Here is a 22,739-nt window from a genome sequence, read left to right on the forward strand (position 1 = left end):
AATAAGTTACTGAGTTCAATATGTACAAATATTAAGTCCAAAACAGTCTAAGAGTCCAAACAGTCGTCCATTAGTCCAAAATAGTCCAGTAGATATCAGTCTCAAAATCAGAGAATTTTGCCAAGTATAAATTTTTCGCATGGGTATCTATTTCGCTTAGCATGAGCACGCGAGGCAAAATAGAAATTTGTTTCGCTTCGCATGAGCACGCGAGGCAAAACAGAAATGTGTTTCGCTTCGCATGAGCACGCGAAGCGAAACAGAAAGGTGTTTCGCTTCGCATGGGCACGCGAAGCGAAGCAGAAAGGTGTTTCGCTTTGCATAAGCACGCGAAGAGAAACAGAAAGATGTTTCGATTCGCATGGGCACGCGAAGCGAAACCCCTTTCATTCGAAAAGTTCTCACTTTGGTTATTTTTCATCCTTTTTCTTTTCATCATGGTCGCCAATACTCGAATTATGTTTCTGGAAATTTTGGGACAACATCGCTTTGATTTGAGCCCTAGAAACTTTGAACAAAACCTAGATCTACAAACTTTTCACAATAAACTTATAACTATAAATAATGATGATAAACATGATACAAAAGCCTATTCGAAGGTATCTAAGCATGAAACCAACACAGATCAAGAAGATCTGTTCTTAGATCTAGCAGACGGTTCATAAGAACCGCCGTCTCGATCCACGAGAATCCAGAGACAAAGAAGAAGAGATGATCCATGGTGTTTATGAAGTTATACCGAGGGAGTTGGATCTGGATTCAACGTCATGTATGATTATGAGGCCGGATCGTTAAATCTTTTGTGAAAAGGAAGAGGGTTTGAGTGTTGAAAGATGAGAGAGAAGAGAGAGAGAGAGAGTGAATGAAAAGTTTTGGTGAATAGTGAAAGTGATTTTTGGTGACCCATATACATAGGGTCAGCTTATCTCGCGATAAGGTCAAAACATCGCGAGTATTCACCGAAAAATACACTCTCAGTCCTCGGTCTTTAAATATATTTGTATTTTCAAACCCGAAAAACATTTACCCACCGAATCCAAGCACTTGTTTATTTTTCTTAATTTTCTTTTGTCGGTCCGTTACTGTAACTATTGCACTGATGATCTCCTTGACAAAACAAAAACTTAAAATAAAATAAAATAAACAAAAACAATACTAATAATAATAATAATGTGATAATACAATGTGATAATACATTGTATTATCACATTATTATTGGATCTCAGTTTGAATCTCTTCAACTTTGTTATACAATGTGATAATACATGCTTAAGATAGTCTATCTGACAACAACTTTGCTAACCTTTTCACTAAAGCCACCGATTATGCCCGGTTTGAATTTCTGGTCGAATCGCTCGGCATGATCAATTTTGATTAAAACAACCTATCTATCCTTTTGTTTTAAAATTGTAAATATTTTTCAAATATGTCACAATTTTAGAGGGAGAAAATGAGTTAAGTTTAACTCACCAAAAATATTTTCAATTCATCTTAAGAAACGCAAAAACAAATCATTTGATTTACCAAAAAGATTTTATATTACTTTTAAGAAATCTAAAAGGAATTGTCCCGTTTAGAGGGAGCTCCTGCTTAGAATTTTCAAATTTTGAGAAATTGATCCGACCATTAGAAAATGATAGTACATTGATATGCAATGATCCTAGCGCATGAAAAGAGTAGATCAAAAGTCTACAAAATCACTCACAGATGTGTAGATAGGCTTGACAAACAAGTAAGTGTCGGCTGATATAAACCTAAATTCCTGCCGGTACTAGTGGATATACGATTATGAAGCGGTTGCATGATTCCGTGAAGTCATATTCATGAAGGCAGAAATGTAATTATACATGTCATACCCAAGCCTCTCTTTACCTGATCACAGTTGTCTTATGAAATATGTGTCCATTTTTAATTTTTCTTTGAGTCAAGAAAAAAAAAGTCAAGAAAAGAAAAAGAAAAACAGAAAAACAAAAGAAAAATCAAGAAAAAGAGTCGAAAAAGAGTCTATCTTAAGATTTTAACTTCTGCTTTATTTCTTCATTTATTTTGATTCAAGCCTTGGACTTTCTCTGTTTGTAGTCATACAAGACCTGATTGTTAAGGCCCTGAATCTTCTGCTTTCTTTTAATCTTTCTAGATTGAGTCAAGTGTGCAAAAATAAAGCATAAAGTGTCAAGTATGTTAATAAGAGTACTGTCATCAAATAAGAAAGGTTTAAGTCAAGTTGAGGTGATATGTCAACATAAAGTAAGCCCGAGATATGATGGAATCAGTAACATGTCTGATTAAGTGGGGACCACATAAGCACCATGCCTAATTGTACTTTTAACGTATCACTTTGGCATCAAAACACTTGTCAGGTTAAACAAATTGACGATATCTACAGTCGGTGATGAAATTGTGACATAATAATATCAAAATGGAAACGCGATCTAGGGCTTTGCAAATCAATATGATTCCATGTTGTGATCTTTCTCACAAAAATATTAAAATCGTTTGAAAATTCTGTAAATATTATTAATATATAATATTAATTTCATCTTTACTCCTATCTTTTATTGTTTATTTTGATTTTGTTTTATTTTAGTTTCAACTTCAAAATGTTATGTATATATTTTCGTTATTTTTAAAATATATGAAAATGCCAAAAAGATTTTAAATTTTTATTATGTTCATACATATTTTGTTAAACTTTGTTTCATTCAAAATCATGTGTTTTGTTGTCAAGGTCGTTCATGCAAAGTTCGTTGGAAATCTGGGATTTAAACAAATCATTTACAAGTTGAGGGACTAAAATTGGGAAGGCCTATGAACGATTTCTTCTTGACCCTCGAGAGGGTCTGTGAACGAATCTTATCGTTCTAAGTTGTGTGCAGCTATACATGGACAGGTAGATCAAGATCAAATCTGCTTGGAGTTGCAGATGCTGAAGCAAAAACAAAATGAGAACGTGAAAGCTGGTGGTTGAAGCTAAAAATGAACTGATTGCATTCAAAGACAAGAAATAAACCAGTCGGCACAAGAAAGTCAACAAAAGAAGTTAGATGTCGAGCCTCCCGCATCTGATGTTTCTAAAATTTGTTGTTGCCGATCATTCCCAGAAAATAAGATTCAAGTCTACAAGACCGGAAAATAAAGAATTTTCCAAGATCCAATCTCGTTCAAGATCCTGGATCAAGAAAAGTACTAAGTTTAAGAAATAAAGAAGAAGCAAAGAACTTGACGAAGGTTCCCTGACATACTCAATCCTAGAGGGAGATTGTAGGGCCAATATTATATATTGTTTTTAGGGTTGTATATGTCGTTTTAGTTTGCATTTAGTCGGTGTAGTACTTACTCGGTACGTTTATTTTAGTAAGTTTATTGTGTAAACTTTGGAGAAATGAGGGCCCTATATAAAGGCCACTTAACCCATTTCTTCACAAGAATTCATTTTCACAACTTTGGAAATAAAAGAAGTTTCTCTCTCTAAATTCTTCTTTTTCTTCTTACTTTCTAGAAAATAAACCAAACAAACTAAGATTCGAGATCCGAGTGTCGTTGGTGATTTCTACTAACCAACAACACGGATTGATCCGAGTCAAGTCTTGAGATCCATCTAGAGGACCTACAGTTATACTAGGATTTCTTTTTATAATGCCTAATAAAAATAATTCATCTTTTATGATGTTACAGATACAAAATTGTTCATAAATTATCAAACCGATTGACCCGCCATTATGCGTTTTGTCCTTTCTTTCTTTCATAAAATAATTCATTAACTAGGGATGTTCACACGTAAAATTAACTTTACATTGAATAAATTCATATAGAACACTTTGATTAATAGGTTAGTCTCAAAGTCATAAAAACACTAGATTACCCAAATTTTTATCGTATCAAATTAAATCACTATATAATAATTCCAAATATATTATGCTCCTATTTATTGTATAGTCATCCACGTACGTGACAACATCTTGTGATCAATTAATTCCAAATATATTACTATTTAATCCAACAAACTCCCTTAAATGCTAAAGAAATTAATACAACCCCTTAAAAGTTTGAAATATTAGGAAAAAAAAACATGCAACAAGCTACATCGTTAGCAATTGGTTCGCCAGATGGAAAACCAGATAGAACCAAAAGATCCCTACCACCTTACATACATGATCCACTTCCTTCTCGGAGCCGGTTACCTTGTCCCATGGAACTCCTTCATCACCGCCATTGATTACTTCCAAGCTCTATATCCCGAACACCATGTCAGCAAGGTGTTCTCAGCGGCATACATGGTGGCAGCCATGACAGTTCTTATTATTCTAACATGTTGGTCCAACATGATGAAGTTGCCAAGGCTTAAAGTGAGGATGAATTTAGGATATTCTTTGTTTGTTGTGGCTTTAATGGTTGCACCGGTGACTGACTGGATTGATCATAGGAATGAGGTTAAGTTAAGAGGTTCTAATATGGCTTTTGTGGTTGTGGTTTGCATGGTGGCTGTGACTGGTTGTGCTGAAGGGTTAACTGGTGGGAGCTTGGTCGGTGCCACCGGTAAACTGCCCGGACGGTATATGCAAGCGGTTGTAGCAGGGAATGCTTCTGCTGGTATGCATTAATTACTATTTAATGAAATTATTTGAGTTTTTATTTATTTTAATATATATATAATTGATTTCTTTTGATACCACTTTGAATTTTAAGAACTTGAAACAACTTAACGTAACAAATTTATTTTTACATGCATGTAATATATAGGTTACATGCACGTAAAAAAATTACAATATCTTTTTTCATACCGAATCAACTTTTTACATATGTGTAACTAGCGTTGTACACTAGTGTAATAATCATACATCTTTATCACCTCTCATAATTTATTTTTAATTATATTTAATCTCAGTCACATATTTTATGCTTATTAAAATAATTGTATGGTCCATATTAAGTGTTTAAAGTTTTTATAACTCATCAAAATTTTAAAATATCCCTCCTAAATATAAATAAGAAGTGTGTTTATATATGATGAGTGAATTGTTTGGACAATATAATAAAGTAAATTTAATATTATGTTCTAAACATTAATGCAACAAATATTAATCATATATCTCTATTTTTTCCTAACTAATTCAAAGAGATTTCCATGAGTTAATTATTATTTATAAGTAATGATCATTGTAATTAAAAAATAATTGGATGTTACTTTGAAAAATAATTGGATATTCCCACCATAGTCCATACAATGATATAATGATTTACATAATTATTAACCAATTCATCTAACATTAATTATTCTGACTTATTTATTGGAAACTTTTAATTATTTTTTTTTATTTACAACTATTTACAAAGATAACTCACGCATTCTTTAACTCTATCACTAACTTACATCTTTTTAATAATCACAGTACTTAAATCCTCATCATTTTCAAAGGCATCACTTATCTAATACGACCTTTTAGATAATTATAGTCTATTTTAACTAATAAAACCCACTTATATCCTCTTTATCATGATTGAGATATCAACATGATTGTATCCCCGTCATATCAAAGTGTGTAGAGAAATATGTGGTTAAGCATTCTAGTTCTATAGTTGATTGTTTTGAAAGTAGAATTAGAGAATGTAAATGCTCGTTGTTTAAAATAATAGTTAGGATATATGATAGAGATAGTCCATAATATCTGCCTAATCTTGAATCTTGATAGGGATTACATTACTATCTCTACTAAAGGTAGAGATCATATTCGTAACTAATTTCTAATCTTGATAGAAACTTGTTACATTTTATCTTCTTACTCTAATTGATTAAGTTAGAGATCATCTCAAAAACTTCTTTGTAACTTTCGTAATAATCACTATCCTTATTTTAAACAAGGTAGATATCACTTCTCTAACTTCTCTTTAGTTTTAGTAAAGATAACCATTCTCATTCATGAATACAAATAATTGTTTTGAATAACAATATTAAAAATAAAATCTCACGAAACACTAGGTCTTTCGTATATTTGTATTTTTTTTGAACAACGAATGGAACCATCCCCACTCCCCAGTACATGTGTTAGCCTTTTTGAGACGGGATTTAACTGTCTATACTGATTTTGATGTTCCAGACCTGACTCATACAAGAACACAAATTTCACATGATAGAAAGTGTTCGAAGATTATTTTATATAAATGTCCAAGGATGTATATATACCTCTGTTGACTTGAAATTTGACTTCCATGAATTTGTAGGGGTGTTGGTATGCATGTTAAGGATCATAACCAAAGCATCACTTCCTCACTCAAGAAAAGACCTTAGAACAAGCACACATTTATTTCTTCACAAGCACACTCATTGAACTCCTTCGTATCCTATGTTGCAACCTCCTACACAAATTACCAACCATTAAACATTACAAGACCAAAGCCCAACTCGATAACCCACCCGAAACCACCTCCAAACCACCAAACACACTCGATATTCTAAAGAAACTCCGGTGGCTAGCTATGTCCATGGTCTCAATCTACGTCGTAACACTATCAATATTCCCAGGCTATTTGAGTGAAAACGTCAAATCAGTGCATTTTGGTGATTGGTATCCTGTGTTCTTAATAACAACTTTTAATGTTGGCGATTTTTCAGGCAAGTGTTTTACTGCGATGTCTGTTATCAAAAGGAGTAAATGGGTGGTGTGGGGGTGTGTCACAAGGGTGTTGTTCTATCCACTTTTTATGGGTTGTGTTTTTGGACCCAAATGGTTCAAGAATGAGGGTCTAGTGGCACTTTTAACGTTTTTGTTGGGAGTTAGAAACGGGTATTTGACGAGTGTGGTTATGATTGTGGCTCCTAAATCTGTTCCGGTTGAGGAATCGAACATTGTTGGCATTGTGATGAGTTTGTTTTTGGCTGTTGGGTTAGTGGTTGGTTCGGGTTTGGGTTGGTTGTGGAACATTTGAACATATGCAAATGGTTCAAGAACGAGGGGTTTTGCAATTCAAAATGGGGCAGCGGCGCAGCTTGTTGCCCGCTTGCTTTTTGTTTCGATGTAATAAAAACTTATTAATAATAATATTTATACTTTAAGAAAACAATTATATGCATGTTATTTGAGATTGATTTGTTTTCTTTGGGTTAGGTTAATATTGGTTACTTTGATTGGTGTTTTGAGTTTAATGATCAAGGAATGAACAACCTATTAGTAAGTTGTTAAAACCAGGCCAGTCTGGTTGGATCAGGAATGGTTGTCAGTTTGGTTAGCGAGAGTTGAACCGACACTAGTTTCGACCGAATGGCTTCTTAACAAGTAGTAGTTAAACTGGTGACCCTTAGATCTTGTTTGAATGAACAAAACATTCAAATATAAGACTTGAACTTGGTAACTCTCATAGACATATGACTATATGAGGGTTTTCATCAAGAATTTTGTCTTTTTTTCTTAAAAGATTTGGAATACATATTTGTCACGCCCCGACCAGAGACGAAACATGCCGGGGCTTAACGTATTGATTGGACAGTAGCTCAAAAAGCACTAATTAAAGCGACAATAATTATTTAATTTTATTAACATTAAACATGTACACAATTTTTAATAAGTAGAACTAATATACATCATAACTTGTAATTTGAATTAAATATCCTAAGACAAAAACTAACCTCTTCGATCTTGAACAACATCAATTGCTTGTACCTGTAGCATGTATGAAAAAAAAGTTTGTCAACACGAATATTGGTGAGAATACATAAGTTTTAGTTGTATATATATATATATATAGGTATCACAATTCATATGCAAATGGTGAGCATTACATAACTTATGAAAATGTATGATCATACTAGATGAGAATAGATGAGGATCTGTTCCTATTGATACAAAATCAATCTACTTGGGTAAATGTATGATCATACTAGATGAGGATAGATGAAAATGAGATACGAACCACCAAACATAAAATAAACACTTAAGCACATAAAGCATAATCATAAAGCATGCAATAATCACACATAGACATAAATTGAATTGTGTTTTGAATAGAGGAGGAAATAAAACATGAGTAAAGTTAATAAGGTATACATGCTACCCCCAAAATATAAAAGATGAAAAAAGGGGGTATGTAAACTCACCTTGACTAGTGGATTAACGAAGATGAGATGACGATAAAATTAAGATAAGAACGGTTGAGTTCTTCGGGATACGTCGACAAAAGTTCCTAGTTGTTAATGATAATATTAATTATTATATAACAAAATAATAACAAGACTTACGACGGACTTAGGATTCGGTAAGGTTTTAAGTAAAATTTTAATTAAAATATTATTAGTTTAAATCATTAGCTTTGGTAAAATAATATACGTGCTAGAGAGTATAACAAAAAGGTATATTGGTTTTTAATGATCCCAACTATTGCCTTTAGTTCACTGCTGGTCCCAACTAATGAATTGAATACTAATGGCCCCAACTTTTAAAGTATTTGTTTCTAACTGTCCGCGACTAACAGAATCCAAACGTCGTTAGTTTCAGGTCACCGAAAAACGCAATTTGTTTCCCGAAAACTCAAACTTTTTGTCCCAAACATCTTGGTAACTTCGTATTAGACCTTTAGGAACCTTTTTCTAGTAAAAGCCCCAATTATTGCGGTCGCCGGAAACCTTAGAACCATCGTCAGAATCAGTTGATGGTGCTCAAGTGGTGGTAGTTGGTTAGCGGTGAGTCAAGTGACGGTTGTTGCGGTGTTCAGGTGGTGTTTTCCGACAACAAATTTGAATTTTCAGGCCAAAAACGTTTTTCCGACGACTTGAAACTAACGGCGTTAGGATTCTATTAGTCGCGGACCATTATGAACAAATACTTTAAAAGTTGGAACCATCAGTAGTGCAATTCATTAGTTAGGACCAACAGTGACCAAAAAGCAATAGTTGGTACCATTAAAAACCAGTATACCTAACAAAAATAATGCAACGTGGCTTTAACAGTTTCTAATCGGTTAAAAAAAAAGACTTGGAGTCCTTTAGGGTTTTAAACTACTACTACTACTACTACTACTACTACTATTATTATTATTATATTTATGATTGATAAATAAAATAAGTGTCATGATATTTATCTACAGGCATGTATTTATAAATAATCATTATAAAAATATATTAATTAATTATTATAGCATCTATATATATATGTTTTAATAAAATGCTTAAATATTAATTATTGATGAAAATGTTTTACACATATATATTAACGGGAAAATCTACCTATTCTAATAAAGTAAAATAACTGTGGACACTTGTCATTTTTTGGTTAATTCTCACAATTTTTTCCCTCCAAAACTAAGATACCCTAATATATGTAATAGATCAATAATTATTCACTTTCTTTTTATACTTTTTTTATATTATATCTATATATTTTTATAAATATAAATATTAGCATATTATTTTACTATATATTTCAAAATACTTGATGAATTCCAAAAAGTAACAACAAATCATGTTTTTCAAAGATTAAAAAGAATATAATTTCAAATGCTATCATTCACATATTGTACTATGCATATTGTAGAAGATTGTAAAGAAAAACAAAACTTAACTATGCTTTCATTTTACAAAGTAATTTTTTAATCATTAAATTATAAATATATGCTTAAAAGTCGATCAATTTTTTTAAAATCAATCTATTTATCTATTATTATTATTGTAAATCGTCATATAATATTTGCTTTAAATCTACCCATTTATTTTTTCGGTTAATTTAAGAGTAGTATATACGAACCACTTTCAGACATAACAAAGTTTATCATACTTGATTATTTAGTTTTTTTTTATCAAGGATTGTTTCGGGTTTTTTGTGGAACTTAAATTTGATTTTATGGGTCAAAAGTTGGTAAATAGATTATTTGGTACAAGTTAACTACACGTAGGTCAAAATTTGTTACGAGTCAAAAATGGAAATTTTGAGTATTTTTAAAAGTTTAAAAATGCAAATAGATTTATCATCAAATTTGTTATGGGTTCAAAGTGCTGACTTGGAAATGTCAAAAATATGAAAGTTAGAATTTTAAACAGGATTCGGGTTTCAAAGTTATTTTTAAGTGCATTTTTTGAAATAATCAAAAGGTTCGGGATTTGACAAATTGACTATTTTTCCCTCGGCTATTAAAATTTAAGAAAATATTGCGAACACTTTCGACATGCCGCCCCCATGCCTATTAATACTTCTAACCTTTATTAAATTTGAAATATTTATGTCAGTATTAACTTTTCCTTCAATGGTGATCAAAACATTGTATGGGAAACAGGTCATGCAAAACTATGATCAAATGAAACAAAATATTCACAAAATTGAATGAGTTAACATTTATTTTTTATGTTGTCATCATGACAAAGTCGAGAAATACTCTGAAACTTATCAAAATCTTTTTCATGATGTAGCTCAGAAAAACATAGTTTTGAGAACATCCGTCGTTACAATTTAATGTTCCCTTTTTCTTTGATGGGTGGTAAATTGATAAATATATCAATAAAGGTAACGATCCTTTTGTGTTTAGGCTGATTGGTTAGAACTGCTATCATATGAGAAATCTTATTTTCAAAATTGGTTCATAGCCAAAATTCTTTCAATTATACATATATGACATTGAGAATGAAATTTTCAATAGAAAGAAGCATTCTCGGGTATGTTTTTACACGAACATTTTTTTATTAAATTCATTTAAAAAAATCATTTTGTGATATTAATAAAATCAATTTATGTACACATAGTATAGATACAAAAATAGATGTAATACATTTTTTCATATACGTTATGCAATTATTTGTTTTACTTGTAATTTTATAATTTGAATGATCTCGTGTGTGACACGGGCTCTAGAACTAGTTGTTTAAATATTTAAGCTAGTACGGCTTATTTTTGTATAAGAGGAACATATATGTTTATTAGAACTCAAATTATATCTCCATATATAATAAACTAGGCTAAATACCCGTGTGATACACGGGTAAAAAAAGGAAATGTAAAAAATAAAAATAAAATATAAAATATGATATATTAAATTTGATGTTATATTTTATTAAGGATTTATGTTATGACAAAAAATAAATCATAAATGAAGTCACTAAACTCGATTTTGGCCATGAGAAGATTCGTCAAAGTTGTACAATGATACTTTCATATGTTTACGTATGACCTTTGTTATTAAAACTGCAATCGTTTGTTTTACTCGAATGTGAAGATGGCGGCAAATGCATTTAGAAAAACAAAAACAACAATTATAAGAGTTAGATTAAGAAATAGTGATTTGTAATGAAGAATTAAAACAACAAATACATTAACATATAAGTGTTTAAAACCATACTACGAACATCCAACACAACAAAGTAAAAAGATGTTTCAACAGAAAACATATAAACATAAAAACAAAACCATTCAAACTTGAGTTAACGATAACGAAAACAAACTTTTCTATTCCATGTTGTACTAATTTCCTTCCAACAAAGAACTTTCGAAACCATCATAGCACCTTCATTGCAGTCCTATTCGAAGCTGCATTCATCACCATCCTCTAATGCGCTTGCTTTCATGGATGTTTCCAATTTTGTGAAATTATATCTGAGGTCAGGTTTGATTGTTCAACATGAATGAAGTTTCAATTTTGGTTTACGGCCTTGGGGATTAACAAAAGTCATTGGCATTCCATCACAAGCATTAACCTTATTAGCAATGTGAAACGAAAGACGCTACAAAAGATAAATGTAAATAAATTATAAGTTTAGTTAAATTGTTGAGAGAGAGAGAGAATATAATGGTACATAACAAAAAGCAAAAATCTATTTTAGGTATGTATAAAAAATGCATAAAGATGAATTTGTATTGGTAATCGTGCTGCTTAATTTTTTGGTGAAAATATTTAAAACTTTGGTAAGTCTAAATGAAATTACGTAAGGTCAAATCACAAATATTATAATTTAAAATCTCACTGAGTGTAACAAAAGAAAAAACATATTTTGAAAAGCTGAATTTTAAATCTAAATTAAGGAGCTTAACATATAAAGAATTTCTGGTGTAAAGTCTTGAAAATGTTTGAAAAACGGATGTGTCAACATAAATAGTTGACCATATGAAATTTATAGAAGTTAGAAACCTCAAATACTATTATTTATGTTATCTTATTTGAGGTTTTATATGTATGGTCAATTCAAATTCAGATTTATGTAAACACAAATGAGACTAATGTTAATGTTTAAGTTAATCTTATATAAGATGAATTGTATATAATGAACAAATGGAATTTCAAATATGTGTTTGAAAGTAATTTTAAGAAAGAATGTAAATTTTATGGATTTTTTTTGAAACAAATACTTTGCTATTTTAATCTGGAAATGGTGTAAAGGTATTTTAAGAAAGAGTTAACATATGAAGAAAGTGTGAAGTGTCTAGAGTATAAAGTTTTATACTTTTTTGGTGTAAAGTCTTGAAAAGGTTTGAAAACATGGTTATCAGTCAACAAAAATAGTTGACCATAGGAAGTTTATAAAAGTGAGAAATCTCAAATACTATAATTTATGTTATCTCATTTAAGGTTTTATATGTATGGTCAATTCATATTTAGATTTATGTAAATACAAATGAGACTAACATAACATGTAAAGCAATATACTAACTTACATGTATTTAGCAAACATTAATGGAAAGCATGCGGTTACTTGATCACGGAATACGTTAAAACCTTCTTTCAAACCCAACTGTAACCAGTCCTGACATGTCACTCTACAAACATTTGAGTACAACATTTATAAGAAGCCAAATGAAGTTTCATATGTTTATAAATATCATATACAAATGGATATAAAGCAACCTGTAGCGAGTCCATGTACTGCAACATAGAAAACAAAAGAGATAAATGTAATTAAAACTTAAAACACATATATAAAATCAAATAAGAAAACAGACCATTATGACACCCCGGGGTCAATTACAGCCAAAATCACAGCATGATTCGCATCTATAGCAGTTTTTGGTGATACCAAACATCAGCTTGCATATGGTTTTGAGTTTCAGGATTTCAAAAAACTTCACAAATAAACATGAGAAATTAGACGAATGAAAGTAATTAACTCCATTCATTGGCAACTCCTAAGATTTTAAATATATTAGATGAGAAATGAAAGAACCCCATAACTTGATTAAGTCAGTTAATTTAAGAATTTTTACATATCAAAGAATCCTAATTCCTAAATTACTATTAAAATCTATTTTTTTATAATATCTGTACACTTTATAGATCAATATACAACCAATCCTAAAAGCATAGCAACCAAACAACATCTTGTTTTCTACAAAATTCACATGTAAGGCCCCGAACCCCGGGAACCCCACAATTGGTAATCATACAAAACACTTATAAAATATTTGCACTAAAAAAAAATCAATCGTTCCATCAAGCAACCAATTTCAGAGTAAAATTCAGCGGAAAACGTAATTAATAAAATAAGTTCTCAAAACCCGGGAATTTTGCCCAAAACCAACTTAATTATCTTTAATAAATTTTTTTTAAAGGAAATGTTTAATAATAAAGTCTTCAAATCCCGTATGCCCTTCACCGTCCAAGTAGCTTCGTGCACATCCAAGAGATAAGGCATCCTCTTCTTAACCTGAAACTCACACTAACATAAACACAAAGTCAGCTTAAGCTGAGTGAGTTCAAGTTTTAAATAAATAATATCAGTAATGGAAATTATGATAGTCATGCCAAAAGTTTAAAAATAAAAAGAGTACATTCATTACGTCATCATTACCGAAGACTAAACATTCTCATACATATGTACATATACATATATATAAACATCCTTTAAGTACATCCCTATATATATAACAATATATATATATATAACATCCACGTATAACATTCAGGGTCGAGCACACGTACAACCCAAACACGTAACATCCGATGATGATCATGCCACACGAGCCTCCCCCTCTCACGGGCTTTTCAGGGCCCGCCACAGGATTTAAGAACCTGAGTTGTATAGTTTGGCCCGGCCAAGATCACCATCCATCCGTATGCAAACACGAAGTATGCATACGTAACATTCCGTAGTCGATAACGACTACAACACTCACCAAATATTGGCCATACAATAATATATATACATACACATATTCTATAACATTCCAAGGCCTACCAATACTAGCAAGCCTATGCAAAATAGTTTAAAACATTTCATCAAGCAAAATCGCTTAGGTGTGCATGCTAGCCCAACACTTAAAAAGAGTTAAACGGGGCATCAAGAACTCACCTGAAATCAACCGAACACCTGCAACGAGCTAGGAAATCCCTAAGTGCATACTCACAAGTAAGGACCTGTAAATTGTACACAACGCGTCACTAAACTAGACCGTAAGAACACACTTGCCTAATGGGCCGTTCAAGCCCAACACTTTGGCCCGAGGCCCAACCCATACCCAATTACTTTACCTCAGCCCCTAAAACCCTTCAATTAACCAAATCCACCCTACGATTATGGTCGGGGCTAACTATGATGCACAACTCACTCGTCGGTATGTAAATTGAGTTGAATACGCGCGTACTAAATCTTAAAAACCAATTGTCAAACCAATCAGCCCCAAATGGACCAAATTCCCATATTAACCTTTTCATACATCATAATTATGTCACCCGAGTTGATAGGGTTGACGGTTTCTTTTTACAACACTCAATTTCACGTTTAAACGAAAATTCGCGCACCACCGACTCGATTGACTAATCACCAACCTAATCAGCCCCGAGTACCAAAAATATAATTTTCCCACAGCCCTTAAACCCCCCTAGGGCTGTACAAACTGATTTGGTTGGTCATCCAATCGATTAACGCATTAAACTCAACAATTGACGATTCTACACCCGATAAACCCTAGTTTTCGGACTAAAATCGATTGACCGACCTAAACACCTTCAATGAATATGGTTTATAAGTATGATGTACCACACATACCTAGGAGGGTTTTGGTGCAAAAACCTCACTCAAAACAGCCCCGGAAACGCTCAATTGGACAGCCACCCGGTTAACCTAAAACAAGTCGTTTAACGATCAACATGCGCAATATAACGACCAATTATGGTGTAAAAGACTTGGGGAATCGTAGTACATACCTTGAATTGAAGTTCTAAGGCTTAATCTTGGCTGAAAAAAGAAAAATCGGGGGTGCTTGGCTCTTGCTTATTGCCGATCGCAGATGGGGGGGGGGGGGCTAGGGTTAGGATTGTTTGTTTTATGATCTAATAAAAATAGTTACATCCAAGCCCCTCCAATTTGAAATATAAGGCAACTTGGGTGGAAAGTTAAGTGAGAAACGTTTACGAGGGTGGCCAGGAGCTCTCGGAAGAATGTCGGGTCAAGCCCGAAGGTGTACGCAACACTACAAGGCTAAACCTTTTTATCGGAAATTTACGGACGTTACATCACAATTCCAGTCTGGTTCATCTAATAATTAAATACAACATCAAATAATACAGATCTAAGCACAAATCACCTAAAGAGCGATGAAGCGGAAAAAGGGATGAACCGTGTTTCCGATTAAGAAGGCATAGAGATCTGTCGCCGGAGATTACGGGAAACAGGTGGAACGCCAAGGTAGCAAGCGGATCTGAATTTGAAATTGAGAGGACATGGAGACGTGACGTCGACAATTACAGGAAGCAGATGGTAGGGAACGACAAAGTGATTTAGGGTCGGTGGAGAAGAAAGAAGAAGTGGCCGAGAATGGGAAAAGAGGCTGATGTGTTTGATATGTTTAGGGTTATTCAAAATTGGATGGATTGATAATAAACCGTTTTTTTTTTCTAGATTTCTTGTAAATTTGACACATTATCAAATGAAATATATGATTGACACCCTATTGAATATTAAGGAGGCATGTGGCTTTGGAGATACTCTTTTATTATATGGGAGGAAGGGAACAAGTTAAGCCACTTGTCCCTCTCTTATTAACCGAGCTGACGTGTCAAGATTTTGGACCATTTGCTGACTTGTCACCCATAGATGTTTCACTTATCTTCCTTCCTCCAGAAGCAATTTCAAAATTCCAGATCTCAAATCTGATTACTTCTCCATCTTCTACCCTTTCAACAAATAGAAAATCTATCTACTTCATCATCTCTCTCGTGGTTCAATCTGATTTTGAGGTGGGATTGTTCAGGTCGTCGATTAGGTGGGTTATGGATACTCCGATTCGGTCCACTAAACCCTCACACCTTCCGGCTTCAACCAAAGTTAAGGAAATGTGGCTGTCACTCTCAAGTACGTTCAATTCATTATTCTTGAGACTGGATGCATCTGTTTCTCTAATTTGAAATGTTGGCAGATCTAGGGAAATTACCAAAGGAGACGGGTGGAGATTATTCGATTCAGAACAAGTTTGTGTATGGATTTGGTTAGTTTCTATACCTTATTTTGTTTGAGTTAATTATGATTATTGAGAGTTTTATATTGTTATTGCAGACAGATTGTTTGGACCGACATGAGCCAACATCTACTAGGCAGGTTTAGATGTTGCAGCTCAGCATGTTGTTAAGGTAGCTATGTAAGGAGTTAGTGATTAATTTTTTTCTATTTAAATTAGTTCAAATGAAATGGTCTATTATTAGGTTAACAATACATTTTAACATTTTTGTTTTCTTAGTTAAGAACCATATTAGGTTTGAACCATCTACTACTAATAACAACAACAACTCAAGTTTACTTTCTGTAAAACACTGGTTCGTCATTTTCATTCTAGATTGAATTATAGTATTTTCTCCATTATTTTAATACTTAGAAACTAAAATCTTATCTTTATTCTCTCTCACTACAAGGGTTAAGTAGCAAACTTCTAACTAGAATACTTGCATGCAGAGTGGGTCAACGGCGGCGGTTCAGTGGTCCGGTCGGCGTATTTACTGCCCTAGGCGTCGTTAGCATGGTGGTACCGAGTGCCGGTAGGATTGATTGGTTCGTTGCCTTTCGTCACCCTACCCGGCTTTGACATACTGGTATGAAACCCAAATAGTCAACAATTTATATCACTTACATTTTTGCTGCATAAGTTTCCAGTTTCTTGCTTATATTTGTTATTATATTATTTTCAATTTTCACTATTTATTGTTCATCTGGTACAATGTTTTAAAAAAGACTTTGGTGGGCGGATATACTGTTGCCGGGTTCACGTGGTAGTCTCATCAAGTCCGCATTTGTCTGGCAGCCGCAACGTCACTCGCAGGTGATTTGGTTATTTAATATTTTTGGTTTTTGTATTTTGTTTCCTTGATTGCATTGTGTATTTTTTGATTCAGGGTTTGATTGATTTAGTTTAAGCTAATTTAATCATAGTATAATGTATATTTGCTACTTCGTTGGGAGTTTACGGTTAGTTGGTAGCAAATAGAAGATTTTACAAAATTAAGGCTTCTACCAATCTAATATGTTCCAAGTTTATTGATTTGGGGATTTTTCTCTCTATAAAATTTTTAAATGAGGCATACAATACATGAATTCATTTTTGTTTTAAAAGGTCTTTTGGGGTTTATAAAAAGCTATGCAGTCTATCTCGGTGGTATATCGGTAGTATTTTGGTTATCGGTCCTCATGTGAAATATCGGTCAAAACATCAGCCAGAATATCGGTACCAACAATATCTGCGATATTGACCAATATTTGACCAATATATCACCAATATTCCCGATATTAGTGTTTTAAGTCTTAATTTTCAACTTATAGTGTTTAATGTTGGTGTTTCTAGTCTTAATCACCAATATATCACCGATATTCCCGACATCAGTGTTTTAAGTCTTAGTTTTCAACTTAATAGTGTTTAATGTTTAGTGTTGTCAAACGTTAATTTGTTAATAGTAGGAGAATATACTGAATTGTTAGTGTTAAAGTGCTATATATATATAAATTCTACGTGATATTAAAATTACCCATATCCCACCGATATCTCAACGTGATGAGATATCGGTCCTCGACCGGTATCCGATATTTTTTCGTATTAACTGCTTAGATAAAAAGATCCTTTAGGCCTGGCTACTCTTAACTATGATATTAAATTTTACCCTATTGACTTGAGCTTATGCATTTGTGGTTTGTCAACACATTATTTTTGCCAAACTTTTATGCTAAGACATTTATTTATTTTTGCAATTTTAGTTATCTAACAAGAAGTTTTAAGTATAAACCTGTCGGTAAAGCTAACTTACAAAAACGAGCATTTGCAGGTTCTGGAGTCCGGTACAAAAATATAAGCAACATGTCAAGAAGGAAAGCTTTTGAAGGTATGGGAAGCTTCAATTCCATTACTACTGTTTTCTTTTTCTTTTTTTTTTTTATGAATTTGGGTTTTTATTTGTCACATAATGATTATGTTATTATTTGTATTTGTGATTAATTGGAAAAGATGTTGAATCATGGCTTCGGAATAGACCAATTGCTTAAGTTGTATTGAATCACATATTCATTCTTAAAATATGTTCTTTTTTAAATCCCTTTTTAGTAACCTGAATTATCAGGTTGTACTAATATGAAAAAGCATTATGATCACCTCTAATGTCATTTTAGCTGAATATATTGTTTCATTTTTTAGCATAACCAACAAAAATCTACATTTTTCATACCAAAAACATTTAAGTACTTGATTATATATTTATTTGATTTTTAAAATTTCATACATTATAATTACTATGTTTTAAAAATAATTTTTTCAACCCGTGTCACACAGGTATATAAACTAGTGTATTTATAAAGTATATCCGTGTATATATCTATATCTATATTACATTATAATATATACAACACCCTTTCATCTTCCTCTTTCTCTTTTCATAAGACTTTCCATAAGACGCCGTAGTATTTATGATACCTCCACCGCCGGTGTACCTCATCCCTTAAATCCTTGTCTCTGGCGAACGTTACATATTGGTCCTTGAATTGCTATATGGACGTCGTTGCTTGTCTCCGGTGAACGTTACATATTGGTCCTTTAATTGCTATACGGATGTCGTTGCTTCATTAATTCTTGTATTCATTTCAGTATTGTCTGATCAATTGCGTCAATAATTCGTCCATTAGTAGGTCTTTCACTGGCTTGATGAAGCACCGCTTGAATGATAAATGAAACCAACGATTCCCTTCAATAACTAATGATAGCAATTGGCGACATTTGTGATTACGCTTCTGCATTATAAATTTGGTTCCTAATTCGATTCAGCAATTCTCTTTGGCAGGTAAACCTGTCAATATCTTACCGATCTTGTTCTTTTTTGTTTTGATTTTTTGTAAATTAATCGTTCAATTGAGCTGTTACTGGTTTTTTTTCATAAATTATTGGCCTTGAATGGTTTCTCCTTAATGTCATTGGTTAATTGCATTTTTAGGGCTAATTGTTTTTGGGTTTAAATCCATTAATCATGTTTCTGTTTGTTATGTCATGTCTTCAAACTGAGGTCATTAATCCGTTGGAAGTTTGATGTAACCGTGAGCCGAATTTTCAGGTTTTGGATACATGATACAATTACATGCCAAATTGGGTCTAATTTTGTTTGTGTTTCTGGTGATTAGGGTGAATCTCTGGTTTTATTTGCTTATGATTTAATAACCAGTATTTCAAATGGATTTCAAGACAAACGACTGGTAAGGTTGTTATACATTCTCTAATCTCTATGTAGTAATTTTGGATGTTTGTATGGTGAAATTCAATTCATGTTTTATATGGCTATCTTTTATAACTATTTTGGTTATATGCAAATGTAAAAAGCAAGGACAACAGTATGCTTGAATTTGGACACATCAGACCGGAAGCTGATCCAATGCACACAAAACCCTTCGAGAAGCTAAAAAAAGTCTATTTGATTTTGGGCTCAACTGATTGGTTTTCGGTGAGAAATTGGTGTTTGTTGGTTTTCAAGAACCATTTTCATTGTATTTGATTGCCAACATCTGTAGAATTCATATTGATCAGATTGGGTTAAAGTTGTTAATTTCATGCCACTGTAATTATTCAAAAGTTAATTGTTTTACAAAGGTTTATGGTGAATGGGAAATAGACTTAAATAGTTGAGCCCGCAGTATACATAAATCACATCATACATGTTCTTTTGTTTACTTAATGAACGGGCCTAACCGAATTCCTGCTAAACGATTCACTGAAAATTCGGTTCGTGTACCCGTATTTAAGAATCCTTATTCAAACAACTTGCTTGCTTATGGTGTTTTCGAATAAAAGGTTAGTTGTTTAGGTAAACTCTCACGTACACTATGGTTGACACATACACTACGGGTTTCATTTTTTATGTTAGTATGCTATGATTTACGCATTTCATTTAATCGTCCTTAAAACAGTTTTTATTATCATTATTGTCAGAAGTTGGAAGCTGCTAAAGGGCATCTTGCACCATCAGCACCTACAGACCAGCCTGTCACAAACATTACAGTTTCTTTAGAGTTGAATCATAGGCCTGACCCGTCTGGACAGCGAATGGTTGCAGTTTCAGCTGAGGCAACGGATGAAACATCAATCGTTGATGATGATGGTGCCTTTTTAGTTTACTTGACTCAAAAAACACTTTTATTTTCTTTTAAGTAAATAACTAATTAATATATATTAGATTATATATGATGCATTAACTATGTTTGGATGTCTACAAGAACATGGATCATAATCATGGTCACATTTCTGCTTAAGGTAACACTTGTTTCTTATAATTTCTTCAAGACCAGGGTTTCTTTTCATTCAATATAGTACTGATCTCATTCTTTGACCTCTTATCAAAACCCATACTATATATAAGTTGAAGTTCAGATGTATTTTAAATAGTTGAACAATTTCCGTTTTCTTGTGAATCGCCATTGTTCTTATAAATGTTAAAAATTGAACTGAAACATCTTTTGCCCTTTTATTTATTAAACAGCTGGACAGTTTGATATGATAGCAATCACTTTTATTTTCTTTTAACTAAATAATATATATTAGGTTATATATGAAGATTCTACTATAAAAATATATAAAGTAACAGGTTTTATGTACCGTGTATGTGTGCAGGGGCATTACTGTCCTTTGTTTATATTATAATTAGTTTGGAGTTGTTGAGCCTGTTTGATCAGTTTACTTAACTTGTAAACACTTTTTTTTAAAATAATTTCTTTATGGTATACATATTTGATGTGGCTCATTTGACATGTTTACTTGACTCATAAAATACTTTCATGGTAAGTCTTTTACTGTGGTTTGCCGTTTCCTGTATGACACCATCAACCTTCCCGGTTTGGCTACCTTTTAGTGATGATTAATACATATTTACTATATCTATAACTAAGTTAAAGAATGAAAGTCTAGAAAAAGAGGACCTCGGACCGTATGCTGCTTCCTTAAATACTCTCTTGTTGGAAAGTGGTTTTATAGGAGAATCTAAATCATTAGTTTCAAACGATGATCACTTAGAATGGATTGATAATAGTAAGGGACAAATATCTCACCTATTAAAGTAAGACATTATGTTAATCTTACAATAAACTTATGCCATTTGATATTAACTTTCAACTTGAAATTACATAGAAACTAATGCATTATAAACCCCATTTTGTTTAGGGGCAAAATGTCACGGATGCTGCATTTGCAATATCTGGAAGGATGTATACACCTGCCCATGATTATAATATCAACTCTACTGGGTATTTTAGTTCACATTTGTTTTTAGTTAAGTTTATTGAGTAATACTCAATATATACATAAAGAAGTACTTGGTGTACATTTTATTATTACAGAGAAACGATTTTATTTGCGAATGATCTTAGGATTGGGAACCTGTGGTTAGTGATCAATGTTTCAATATTATTTGACATGAAACCGGCATATATGGATGATCTTACAGGTAATATATTAATATATGTTCATTATTCACAGATTGAACAATCATACAGTTATCTAACAATTATGTTTATTTAACAAAAAGAAGTGATGACATCAGCTGGGAGCATAATATTTACGCATTTTTGTAAGTCATCTTTTGGCATACTCTAATTAACACAAATGGATCATATTCGTGTTCGTTCGTTTAACCTTACCCAAACAAATGATTGAACACGAACAATTATATGTGCGAGGCTTTTTTGTTCATGTTGGTTTGTTAAGAAAATGAACGTGTTTGTGTTCGTTTATTTTTAATATAATGAATGGTTGATAAATGTAAACAACTGAACATATAACTAAACATAGTGGATGGACATAGCTGATGGTCCCGTTTTTCTCATCGGTCTTCAACGAGTATGCACTATCAATCAGTCTTCAATGAGTATGCACTATCAATATAGCACAAGACCTTCACGTGAACAGAATATTATATTAGTTTTGATGATTGTTTTCAATATTATAACTGTATTTTGATGATTGTTTTCAATATGATTTAATGTAATTGCAAAGTGGTCCTTTAACGATGGTTTGTGGTCAAAAGATGCAATAACTAAAGTGTAGGGGCCAAATCTACATAATCGGCATTTTAAATGCAAAAGAAAATTAATAAAAATTCATTGCTTTATTTATTAAGCGCGTGTCCAAAAATAACAATTTTTAAAATGGGTCGGGTCTCGGGTTTGGAAAATAACGCATGCTAGAATATTCACAACTTTTTGAAAATTTCGTCCCAAAATTAAAGAAAACCATAACTTACTGGAGGAAATTAAGAGTCGAGAGAGAATTTTTTTTATATAAATATAACGCAGACTTTTGAGTGACCCATATAACGTTACAAATGGATAT

At 32.5% G+C, this 22,739-nt stretch overlaps 1 pseudogene; it reads left to right on the forward strand.

Annotated features, from left to right (window-relative positions):
- The first annotated feature begins 4,106 nt into the window (after positions 1-4,106).
- On the forward strand, positions 4,107-6,924 carry LOC143533695 (equilibrative nucleotide transporter 8 pseudogene; annotated as a pseudogene).
- Positions 6,925-22,739: the final 15,815 nt, after the last annotated feature.

This window comes from Bidens hawaiensis, unplaced genomic scaffold, assembly GCF_021521415.1.
Source record: "Bidens hawaiensis isolate Kalapana, Puna unplaced genomic scaffold, B.hawaiensis_p1.1 tig00009828_1, whole genome shotgun sequence".
NCBI classification, from domain to species: domain Eukaryota; kingdom Viridiplantae; phylum Streptophyta; class Magnoliopsida; order Asterales; family Asteraceae; genus Bidens; species Bidens hawaiensis.